Source organism: Silene latifolia, chromosome X (genome assembly GCF_048544455.1).
Source record: "Silene latifolia isolate original U9 population chromosome X, ASM4854445v1, whole genome shotgun sequence".
NCBI lineage: Eukaryota > Viridiplantae > Streptophyta > Magnoliopsida > Caryophyllales > Caryophyllaceae > Silene > Silene latifolia.
Window position 1 is genome coordinate 50,272,771 of NC_133537.1, and position 12,059 is coordinate 50,284,829.

At 41.4% G+C, this 12,059-nt stretch overlaps 1 non-coding gene across 1 annotated transcript; it reads left to right on the forward strand.

The window, feature by feature from the left end:
- The first annotated feature begins 4,031 nt into the window (after nucleotides 1-4,031).
- Nucleotides 4,032-4,138, forward strand: LOC141624536 (small nucleolar RNA R71). The gene has a single exon (XR_012534343.1). It is a non-coding gene; the product is annotated as a small nucleolar RNA R71 (small nucleolar RNA).
- The last annotated feature ends 7,921 nt before the right edge of the window (nucleotides 4,139-12,059 follow it).

The window sequence follows — 12,059 nt, forward strand, 5'->3', positions numbered from 1 at the left end:
TTAAAGGGCTTAGCCAAATAAGTCACTAATCCTCCATTGGCAATAAAGGTCGTGCCTTCTTTGCCACAATCAACATTGAGCCATCTTTCAATCAAAAGTCTTAAAGCATCGTATGGCTTTGTGAACTCTCTCCCAATGTTCAAAGCCGACTCAAGAAGAACAAAATCAAGTTCGGTAAGATGATTTGTGCCTTTCCTAGCTATCAAGGTATTCCGAACAACCTTATGTCAAACTCTTATGCCCGGATGATGGACTAAGAGAGCACGACAATCATGATAAGATGTGAATTTCTTTCCGGAAATGGCCTTCCATAGGGGAGCGGGGTCATACTTGGCAGGCTTCTTTGTAAATGTCGGGTTATCACTAAGGCCAAATGTCTTACCAATTTCGTCATAAGACAAGCATCTATCAACATTTTCAAGACGAAACTCAATAATGGTTCGGGTCTCCACCTTTGTGACTTTCAAAGAGCTCAAAAACTCTAAGGTGAGGGAGGAGTAGGTCAATTCTTGCATTTCAAACAATTTACTCAATCCCATAGACTCGAAAAAGGTCTTTGTTTGCTCAAGAACACCCAATTTCGACAATGTATCTTGACAAATGAACTTGGTAGGCATGATGGTTTTCTTAGCAAAGAGAATAAATTTCTTCCTATGGGAGTTGGAAGTGAAAATTAACTCCGGATAATCGGTTAGTTCTTCAACAACCGGAGTAGTAGAAGTAGTAGCTTCCATAGGAGGATCTTGCTCTTGAATTTCCAACCTTGCATTATGAACTACCAATGCCTTTGATGCTTATTTGTCTTGAAGAGCTTGTTGTCTCTTAGAAAGGTTCTTCTTTTGGGGTGCCTTGCTTCCACCTTTTGTTCTTGCCATACCCCTTTGCTTAGTAACACCAAAGAAATCTTGAAATCTTCAATTTCTAGCAATACCCAAATCGATTTAGGATAGATGAATGTTGCCTAGTATCCTAAAAATTGACCCAAAACTTGAATATTTTGGGGTTTTGATTACTTGTTGTTGCTAAAGGAGTGATTTAATTTTGTTTTGAGGAAGTTTGGATTTGATTTGGTTGATTTTGGTTGAGAAATTTGATATTTGTTGATGGAGAGGATGAGGGTTTTGGGGTTTTGGGTAGTGTTTGTGTTTGAAATAATGAAAATGAATTGGGAAGGAAGGGTTTAAAGACCCATTAGATTTTAAAAAGTAGAGGGAGACGAGCGGATTCAGCCTTGGGATGCTCGGATTCTTCAGTTTCTGGGTTCAGGAAAAGACGCCTGGGGACGAGCGTCTCGAAGGTAAGACAAGCGGATTTTTGAGCTGGGACGAGCGTCTTCTGCTTGAGACGCTCGGATTCCTTTCCAGGGAGAAATAGCAAAAATTGACAGTGTAAAGACGAGCGTCTTCCCTCTGGGACGACCGTCCTGGCTGAGACGAGCGGATTCCTTGCTGGGACGCTCGGATTCTCAGTCGGACACAAAATTTAATTCTGCAGCTTCACAAGACGAGCGTCTTATGCATTGGATACTCGGGTTCATTTCAAGATGAGCGGATTCGCCTCGAGCCGCTCGAATTCTGCCTTTTCCACACGGATTCAGGTCCATCCGTGGGTGCTTCGTAACCCGTGTCATTTCATTCTTCAATTCTTGTGTTCTTCATTGTGGGGGCACTACAAAGGCTTGGATAGCCTATGAAATTGTTATCCCCACACTAAGGTAAAACACTACACATCAATAAACTCAAAAGTCCCTCCCTCACTTCTCTCAAAATGATGAAAATCCTGATCAAGGCATAGAAATGTAAATCCAAAAAATGCAATACGATAATTAAAATGAAAGTTAGGGAGTTAGAATATTTACAAATGGTGGTTTAGGGAGGACTCCACCAAACTCTCATCCAATAATGAGATGTCAAGAGGGCGTGTTCAAGGTGTTGTTGATGTTACTCGACACCTTGAAGAAGTAGTCAAAAGCTTGTTCATTGTCATGATAAAGATCTTCAATAGACCTTTGCACTTGTTGTTCTCCATGATGGTCTTGGGCCATATCATTACCAATATAGGGATTGAATATCCCTTCAAACTCATCATCCCAAAGACCGCATACTTCGTCCACTTGATCACTAAAAATGTCTTGAGTTGATGAAGATAACTCTTCTTCTTTCTTTTCTTGGCCAATGAGGCCTTCTTCTTCACTTGTCATGGGTGAGCTTTTTAAGCTCTCTTTGTTGAAATTTCCTTGCTCTTTTGATGGAGCATCATCCACTTTCTTCTTCCATTGAAATGCCAACTTCTTCCTATCATCTTGCCAGCTATAGTGATCAACCATAAAACATGTCTCATGTAATCGTGGAGCTCTTATTGTCTTGTTAAGATTGAAAGTGATGGTTTCATCTCCCACTTCAAGGGTGAGCTCTCCATGTTTTACATCAATCACCACTCCTGCGGTGTGTAAGAAAACTCCTCCTAAAATAATAGGAATGTTGGAGTCTTCTTCCATGTCAACAATAACAAAATCCACCGGGATAAAGAACTTGCCAATTCATACCGGCACATCTTCCCATACCCCTAAAGGTGTCTTTGTTGATCTATCTGCGATTTGAAGCGTGATGTTGGTGCACTTGAGTTCTCCTATTCCTAGCCTCTTGCACACCGAATACGGCATAACACTCACACTTGCCCCAAGGTCACATAAAGCTTTGTTGATCGTTGTGTCGCCAATAGTGAATGGAATGGAGAAACTTCCCGGATCCTTTAGTTTTGGAGGTGATCTTCCTTGTAGGATGGCACTAATCACTTTAGTGAAAGCAATAGTCTCAAGCTTCCGGATGGATTTCTTCTTCGTAAGGATACCTTTCATATACTATGCATAGGCCGGAACATGATTGATCAGTTCCGTGAATGGAATCGAGACTTCTAAATTCTTCACAATCTCCATGAATTTTCCAAGTTGGTCATCAAACTTAGGCTTATCTTGACGACTCAGGAATGGAAGTCTAATCACAATAGGCTCATTCTCTTTGGCCTTTTCTTCATTCTTCTTTGAAACTTCTTGAATGGCGGGTTCTTCTTCTTTAGAGTTTTCAACAACTCTTTCCTTGTCACTAGCATTCACAACATCTTCCTCAACGGGCCTCTTCGGCCCTTTATACCTTGTACCACTCCTTAAATGGATGGCACTCACTGATTCTTGTCTTAGGGGATTACCTTGAGGTGGTAATTGCCCCTTTTGTCTTTGTGAATTTGAAGATGCTAATTGAGTCATTTAGGTCTCCAACATCTTTGTGTGAGCTAGTATATTGTTAATGGTGATGTCTTTTGCTTGGCTATCCTTTTGTATTTGAGTGAAAAACTCTTGTTGGTTCTTTTGCATTTGGAGGATAGCTTTTTAAACATCAAAACCTTGGTAATTTGATTGAGTGTATGGAGTTTGATTTTGGTAACCTTGGTTTTGGTTGTAAAAGGGTCTTTGATTTTGGTTTCTCATTGGAGGTGGGGTGTATATTGGTTGAGGGTTTTGAACATTTTGGCTTTTGTATGAGAGATTTGGATGGAATTTGGTGTTTTCATTGTAATAGTTGGAATAAGGGGTACCACTCTTGTATGCTTGAAAAGCATTCACTTGCTCACTTGTTCCCCTACATTCACTTTGGTCATGTCCCAAAGTTTCACAATTCTCACATATTCCACTTGGAATTGATGAAGATGCCACCATGGCGTTAACATGTTGCTTAGGTGCTTTGGAGGCTTCTTCAAGTTTAGCCATAGCCTTCTCAAACTTCAAATTAATGGTGTCAGTATGAGCACTAAGTTGAGCACCCAATTGAGTAATAGAGTCCATTTCATGCTTTCCTCCTCTAGTAGCCTTCCGAGGTCTACTATACTGTGAGTTATGGACCGCCATTTCCTCAATCTTGTTCCATGTTTGATTATCATCAACTTCGCTGAACATACCATTTGATCCCATGTTGAGAATGTTTCGGGAGTCTTCATAAATACCATTCTAAAACTGTTGTACCAAGAACCACTCGCTAAGTCCATGATGAGGACATGAGCGAAAAGTTGCTTTGAATCGCTCCCAAGCTTCATACAAAGATTCTTCGTCCCTTTGTTTAAATCCCGTGATTTGGGCTCTTAGTGTGTTATTCTTTTCCGGAGGGTAGAACTTTTGGTAGAAAGTGTTTTGTGTGGATTTTGCGCAAGGCGAAATCAGGTCAGGGTAAATTTAGGTAGGGTTAACTAGCTCTGAATGCCCTAATAGTCAGGTGGTCAGGGGGAAAATATAAATGGTAAACGTAATAAAAACTAACAACAATAAGACAAAGAATTTGTACGTGGAAAACCCTTAAATGGGAAAAAACCACAGGCACCAAGTCAGGAGAGGATTTCACTATTGTATTATGTATTGAGCACAATTGGACATAATTATTTATGAACGAAATGAGAATGTTGTATATTGCCTTGTCTTGTGTTGTGTCTTCGAATGATTTCCAAATATCCCTTATATAAGCTCCTGTTGAACGGCTGTGTAATGGCGGCATTAATGTGGATTATTCTCTTTAATTACCCGCAATAATTGCCATTATTACTCCCTTAATTACTGCATTTACTGCGACATCTTCCGATTCATTGCTGCGCATATATTCCTCTTGTAATATGTCTTCCTGGTCTGATATCGTCCTGATATTTTGACCGTTATCCTCTCCATGGCCTGGCGCCTATCCTCATGTGACCTGATACCCTGACACCCTGACAGCCTGATGGTCAGGTTAAGGTGAGATACTGATCAGGGGAGTCTGCGGATTTCTAGGCCTAACAATTGCCCCTTATCTCCTCATTTTCAATGTGTGAGGACAAAAAATGAGGAGATAACTTTAATCTTCGGAAAATTATCCAACAGTTGAATTTTGCCTAGTCAGTTCCTGTAACGGTTACTCCCTACAGTTTATGACGCGTGTAGCTTTTACTGCAACTCTTTCAATGATTATCCATCCACTTGCGGTTAAAACCCTAGTTTACTCTAGTATAAATACCCGTTAACTTCATTAAGTTGATCTCCATCAGAATAATCTCTCTTATTTCTCTCTTAATAACTTTATCCTCTAATTTTACTCGGTTTCCAGTTTCTTAATCTTCAATTAATCTTCATAATCTTTCAATAACGGCCGCAAAAAAGAAGTCTACCAGGGCAGCGACTCCTGCAACCCCTCCTTCCCAGAATCCTGAGGAAACTTCTTCTGAGAATTTGCCTATTTCTTCTGCTGCTCAACCTTCCACCATCAATAAGCCGAGTGATTCTCCATTGGAGATGATCTCAATATTCCATAGGGATTTCCAGTTCAAGCCTACAAAGGCTTTGAAGGACGATCAGTCTCTTGCAAATCGTTTGAAGCCTGAGTTTGAGAAGGTGTTGAAGGATAAGGGGATCATCCCTGGTGATGCTGAAGTCTGGATCCCTGAGAATTCTCCTATCAGGGCTGACTGGGCTTGTCTTGGTTGGTTCTGCATTCATGACTGGGCTTTCAGGGCAGGTTGTAAGCTTCCTTTTTATCCTCTTATGGTTGAGGTTATTAAGGAGATTGGCGTTCCATCTTATCGGTGATGCCTATGGTGTGGAAGGTTGTGTGTTCGTTGAGTATCTCGTAAAAAAACACAATATCTCGTTTTCCCTTAATGATCCAAGGCTTGTTATCTTTGTCACAAAACCAATAGTCCTGGCCGTATAAGTTTTAAGGTCGGGCTTCTACCACTCCCCTTTTGAGCAACGGATAGTGGCCATGATAAGGGTCAAATTTCTTTGGTACATGTTTGTCGGACCAATTTTGTGGGTCCCGACCGGCGTATTTAAATTACTTAATCTTGCGTTCTTTGGTGAGTTTTTAGTTTTTCTTTTGTCCGCATGTTTTACTCGTTAGTAAGAAATAAAATGAAATTCATATTGAATCATACCTTTTATGTGTGCAGTTGATGATTGGGTTACTGAAACTGAGTATCCCACTGCCAATATTTCTGCTTTCCTTGCTATTCCTCTGGAGAGGTCTTGGCCTCTCTGTTTTTGGGTTCGCCAACTCCCTCGCTGTTTGAAGGCTGATGGCCCAGCCAGGGTGGCTAAACCTTCTGGGGCTGTTAGTGCCACTACCTCAGGCAGTAAGTCTATCTTAATTTCTTTTTTCTTCTTACTTTGGCTCCCTGGTGATGTTTAGTTTACATTGTTAATATACTGTTTCGTGTTGTAGCCACCAGGTCGTCTACTCGTCTTGCCAGGTTTGGTATGGCTGACCTCTCAGCCAGGTTGGCTAAGATTAAAGAGGAGGGTTCCCAGGGAAGTGGAGATGCTGAGCCTGTTATTGATTTGACTGAACAACCTGATGCTCCTAAGGTTACTATTGTACCTGTTGCCCCTGCTGAAACAAGTTCAGCAGCCCAAAAAAGAAAAATTGAAGATGTTGACATTTCTGCCCCGGTCAGGGAAGTGAAGGCTAAGGTGGACAATATGGAGGCTGTTAGGGTTAAAATTAGGGATTATGTTGCTTCTAAGTTAGACGTTATGCTCACCCTTGACCCTGTTGAGACTGCTACTCAGGCGGTTGCTTCAGTGGATCATTCAGTCAGCATTTTGGCAGGTGCCCTGGCTGCTATGAGGGAGGTAGGCTGGAATAATTTTTATGTGTATTTTGTTTGGGTAGTTTTTACGGATAATTCACGCGGTACCCTTGAAGTTTGCCACTTTTGCACGAAATACCCAAAGTTTTGATCCGAAAAACTTAAAGAGGTCATAACTCGTGTTTACGAGTTCAGAAAGTGACGTTTTTTTTTCCAAATCGCTGATCTTTTCGAGAACTACAATTTGGAAAAAAAAAATTGTCGCATTTGGATCCGTTGCTAGGAGTTATTGTGCGGCAAAGTTTTTCCGAGCAAACAAACTTTGAGTGATCATATCTCTTGGTCACGAGCTCCAAGCTTGTCAAATTTTTTTATCAAATCGTAGTTCTCGGAAAGATTATCGATTTGAAAACAAAAAATTTCACTTTCTGAGTTCGTAAACACGAGTTTTGGCCTCTTTAAGTTTTCCGTATAAAAAATTTGGGTATTTTGTGCAAAGTGACAAACTTTAAGGGTACCACGTGAATTATCCGTAGTTTTTATTATTGGGGTATATTAGTCATATTCTTCTTCTTATTTTTGGTCAAGGTGCTGTGACCCGTCTCCATAACGCCTATCAGGCTACTTCTTTGGTAGCCAGGATTGATTTGATGAGATCAGATTATGATAGGTCAAGTCCGAATGGATTTTTGCACGGGCCGACGGGCCGCTAAAGTCACGACTTGGTTAGGGCGCAGGATCAGAGGGATGCTGCTAAGGCTGAGGCAGATTCAAGTAAGCGGCTCTTGCAGGAAGCTTTGGATAGGAATGAAGAGCTCACCCAGGAGAGGGATGACCTGGAGTTCAAGCTAGATGATACTTCCCTCTATTTCTATATTAAGGGGAGGGTTGCTGCTATGTCAGAGCCTGTTGAGGCCAGGGCCTAGTGGAACCCTGAAACTGAGATGGCTTTTGCTGCTTCAAAGTATCCTGACCTGCATAACATGGGAAATGAACAGGAGGTCGATTCTCCAGGGGAGCATGACGTTGATGCTGATCCGACTAAGAGTGGGAGTGCTGGTACTGTTTCTAAAGAGAAGCAGTAATTTGATTTCTTTAGTTGATATTTGGCGCATCCAGGGGGGATGTCCCTGGACGAGCAATTTTTATTTTCTTTTTCTGTCTTTGTCCAGGTCACGGAGACTATCCCTGGCCTTTATGAATATTTTGGCGCCTTTGCCCCAGGGGGTAAGGGCGTTGATTTTTTGACTTTGCTTGAGCCTGTGAGTTTTTCTTTTTTCCATCCTGATGGTCATGTCGAAATATGTGTTTGGTTAACCTGCAAAGCATTTTTTAATTTATCCGTCCTGTCGAAATTTGTGTTTGGTTAACCTGCAAAGCATTTTTTTATTTATCCTGTTATTTGAACCGTCGTGACTAATTCAACCAAGTATAGTTTTTTATCATAATGGTTGAAGGGGTGGGAAAACCGGCCTGTAGGAGGGCTTATGTCCCCTGCCTATCTGGAGGGCTTGGTATTCGGCCTGTCCGGAGGGCTTTTAGACTATGTGGTCGAGAGAGAACACCCTTGCATCTGTCTTGCTACGTCCAGCCGGTTGTAATCATTGGCAGTAAACCTAGTTAGGCCAGGCAATTATTTCATGCCTGATTGGTCCTGAAATTTACTATATCTGGTGATGGTTACCAACTCGTTAGGCACAGTTAAGTGCAAAGTTGTGTTTCAGGAATTGATATATAGTAGAGTAGCCCTCAATCCTCAATATTTATGCATATAAAACATTTATCATGTATAATTGTTCAGGATTCAAAAAGTGAGAGAAAATGGGTTAGTTAAATATATAGACATGAGTTGCATACAGAGCATGTAAAACACATAGTTTTTCAGGTAGCACATCAGGTCGAGTAATGATATGAGTTTGTACCTGATTGTAGCCTGATCTGATCTTTACATATTAAATAATTTTAAATGGGTTACATTCCAGGAACTTGGGATCATTTCTCCTTCTAGTGTTTGGAGCACGTATGCTCCTTGTCCAACAATTGAATCAATTAAGTAAGGGCCTTCCCATGCGGGGGCCAGCTTGCTTGCTGATTTTTCTTTCTTATTTGGAAAAACTATGCGTAAGACGAGGTCTCCTTCCTTGAAAACTCTTATTTTGACATTTTTGTTGTAAGTTCTGGCAACTACTTGCTTGTATGATGCCATCCTAATTTTGCCAGCGTCTCTTAGCTCTTCTGTTTGAACCAGGTTATCTTGCATCAGTTCTCTATTTGCTTCAATATTGTTCAGGATGTACCTTGATGTTGGCACCTGTACTTCTGTAGGAATGACAGCTTCACAGCTGTACACCAAAGAGTAAGGTTTTTGGCCTGTTGATGTCTTTGGAGTTGTCCTGTCTGCCCATAGTACTAATGGAAGTTCTTCAGCCCATCTGCCTCGTCTTCTTTTTAGCTCCTTTTTTAGGCAACTTATGACTACCTTATTGCTTGATTCGGCCTGGACATAAGCTTTTGGGTATCCAGGGGTTGACGTTACCAGGTTGATATTCCATTCTTGGCAAAACGCTTGGGTCTTTTTCCCCACAAATTGGGTTCCATTATCACATACTATTTCTGACGGGACTCCATATCTGCTGATGATATTTGTCCTGATGAAGGATATTACTTCCTTTTCAGTTACTTACCTGAAAGAATCAGTCTCAATCGATTTGGAGAAGTAATCAGTCATAGTCCTGGAGCTAGGGGCAGTTTTCCCACAATATCCATGCCCCACTTTATGAATGGCCAGGGTGCCGAAATTGAGTGAAGGAACTCAAATGGCTGATGTATGATTAGTGCATGGACTTGGCAGGCTTCACATTTTGATGAATATCCAGGCAGTCAGCCCTTAGTGTAGGCCAGTATTAGCCTGTCCTTAGGACTTTACTTGCCAGGCTCTTTCCTCCTTTATGGTTACCACAGTGCCTATCGTGTATTTCTTGAAGTACTAGTGTGGCTTCGTCAGGCTCCAAACATCTTAGGTAAGGTCCAGCCCTTGCTTCATGTCTCCCCTGAGGCAGTATTCCTCGGAGAAACCAATCATAATAGGGTTTAGTCCAAGAGTTATTATCCTGATTGACAGGATTGACTTGTTCAGGCTTGCTGATGGTTGGCTCTAATAAATGAACAATTGGTATTTTGTCGAAAACTGTAGGGCTAAAATTTGAACCTAGGCTGGCCAAAGCATCACCCTGGGTGTTCAAGTCTCTTGATATTTGATCTATGTCAAAAAAAGCAAAGTTAGCGGTAAGGTTTTTTGCATATTCTAAATACGAAATCATTTTTGCATCCTTAGCCGTATAAATTCCCTTTATTTAATTAGCAATTACGAGTGAATCAGTTTTTACCTTTAGGTTTTGAACACAGAGGTCTAGACATACCTTTAAGCCTGCTATTAGAGCTTCATATTCTACTTCGTTGTTTGTAGCTTTGAACTCACAGCTTATAGCCTGTGCTAACATATCTCCCTGTGGTGACTTGAGCACTAATCCTAACCATGTCCCTCTGGCGTTGGATGCCCCATCTATTAACAGGGTCCATTCTTGGTCTGGGGTTTTATTTTCTAGTTGGTTGACCTCTTTTTTCAGGTCAAGTTCTAGGTTAGGGCTAAAGTCAGCCACAAAGTCTGCTAGGGCCTGCGATTTGATCGCTGCCTTGGGTTCAAAGGAGATATCGTACGTGCTAATTTGCACTTACCATTTGGCCATTCTGCCTGATAGTTCAAAGCTTACGAGGGATGATTTTATGGGTAAGTTGGTCCTGACTACAATGGGGTGGCTTTCAAAATAAAGTCGCAATTTAGTACATGACATAATCAAAGCTAAAACATATTTCTCAAGTAGTACATACCTCATCTTAGCATCCAGCAGGCTTTTACTTACCTAATAAACAGGGTGTTGTTGGCCGTCCTGTTCTTTTACTAGGACTGCACTAACTGCTGTGTTAGTAACGGATAAGTACACTGACAGGGGTTCTCCCTTTTCTGGTTTAGCCAGTAAGGGTGGGGATGATAGATAAGATTTCAAGTCTTGAAAGGTTGTCTCATGTTCATCCGTCCATTGAAACTGTTTATTCTTTCTAAGGAGGTTGTAAAATGTTTTGCATCTCTCAGAGGATCTCGATATGAAACGGTTCAGGGCAGCTACCCGACCTGTCAGTTTTTAGATATCCTTGACAGATCTGGGCGATTGTAGTTCCAGGATAGCTTTTATCTGTTCAGGACTGGCTTCTATACCTCTCTTAACATATCTGGGCGATTGTAGTTCCAGGATAGCTTTTATCTGTTCAGGACTGGCTTCTATACCTCTCTTTGTGACCATGTATCCAAGGAATTTGCCCGCCGAGACTCCAAAGTGGCATTTTGCAGAATTGAGTTTCATGTTGTATTTCTCCAATATTTCGAATGCTATTTCAAGATGCTTCACGTGATCTTCTGCATTTTTAGATTTTACCACCATGTCGTCTATTTATACTTCCATGATATCACCTATTTGGTCTTTAAACATCATGTTGACCAGGCGCTGGTACGTTGCCCCTGCATTCTTCAGGCCGAACGGCATGGCAAAGATAACAAAGATATGCCTCGATGCTGTAATGAATGCAAAGATTTCATGGTCGCAGGTGCATCTTTATTTGATTGAATCCACTGGAGGCATCCATAAATGTCAGCATTTCATGGTCTGATGTGGCATCTACCATGTCATCAATATGTGGTAAAGGAAATGGGTCTTTGGGACAAGCTTTGTTCAGGTCAGTGTAGTCTACACACACTCCCCACTTTCCATTCTTTTTCTGCACAACAACCACGTTAGACAGCCACTCATGCTACATTACTTCCCTGATCATTCCCATATCCAAGAGTTTTCCCACCTCTTCGTTAATTATGGCATTTCTTTCAGCTGTAAATTTTCGTCTTTTCTGTTGCACAGGCTTAAGAGATGGGTCAACATTGAGTTTATGTGTAATTATATCGCCACTAATTCCAGTCATATCAAAATGTGACCAAGCAAACCAGGATGATTTATTTTTAAGAAACTTTACCAGTTTGGGCCTGACACTATCTGAGGTGTCAGATCCTACTAAAACATACCTGTCAGGGTACTCAGGGTCCAGAATTACTTGATCTGTTTCCATTCTGGGAGGTGCTACATAAGTGCTCCTGACAGGGTACTTTAATTGTTATGCAAGGGACTTACCTGCCTTGGAAGGCTTCAAAGCTATTGTGTAGCATTCCTGGGCTGTCATGTGATCCCCTTTGACTGTGGCTATACCCCAGCCAGTTGGTATCTTTATACACTGATGATAGGTTGATGGCACGGCCTTGACATTATGAATCCAGGGTCTACCCAAGATCGCCTTGTAAGATAACAGGCAATCAAGGACTCCAAATTTCTTATAAGATGAGACTCTTACAACGTAGG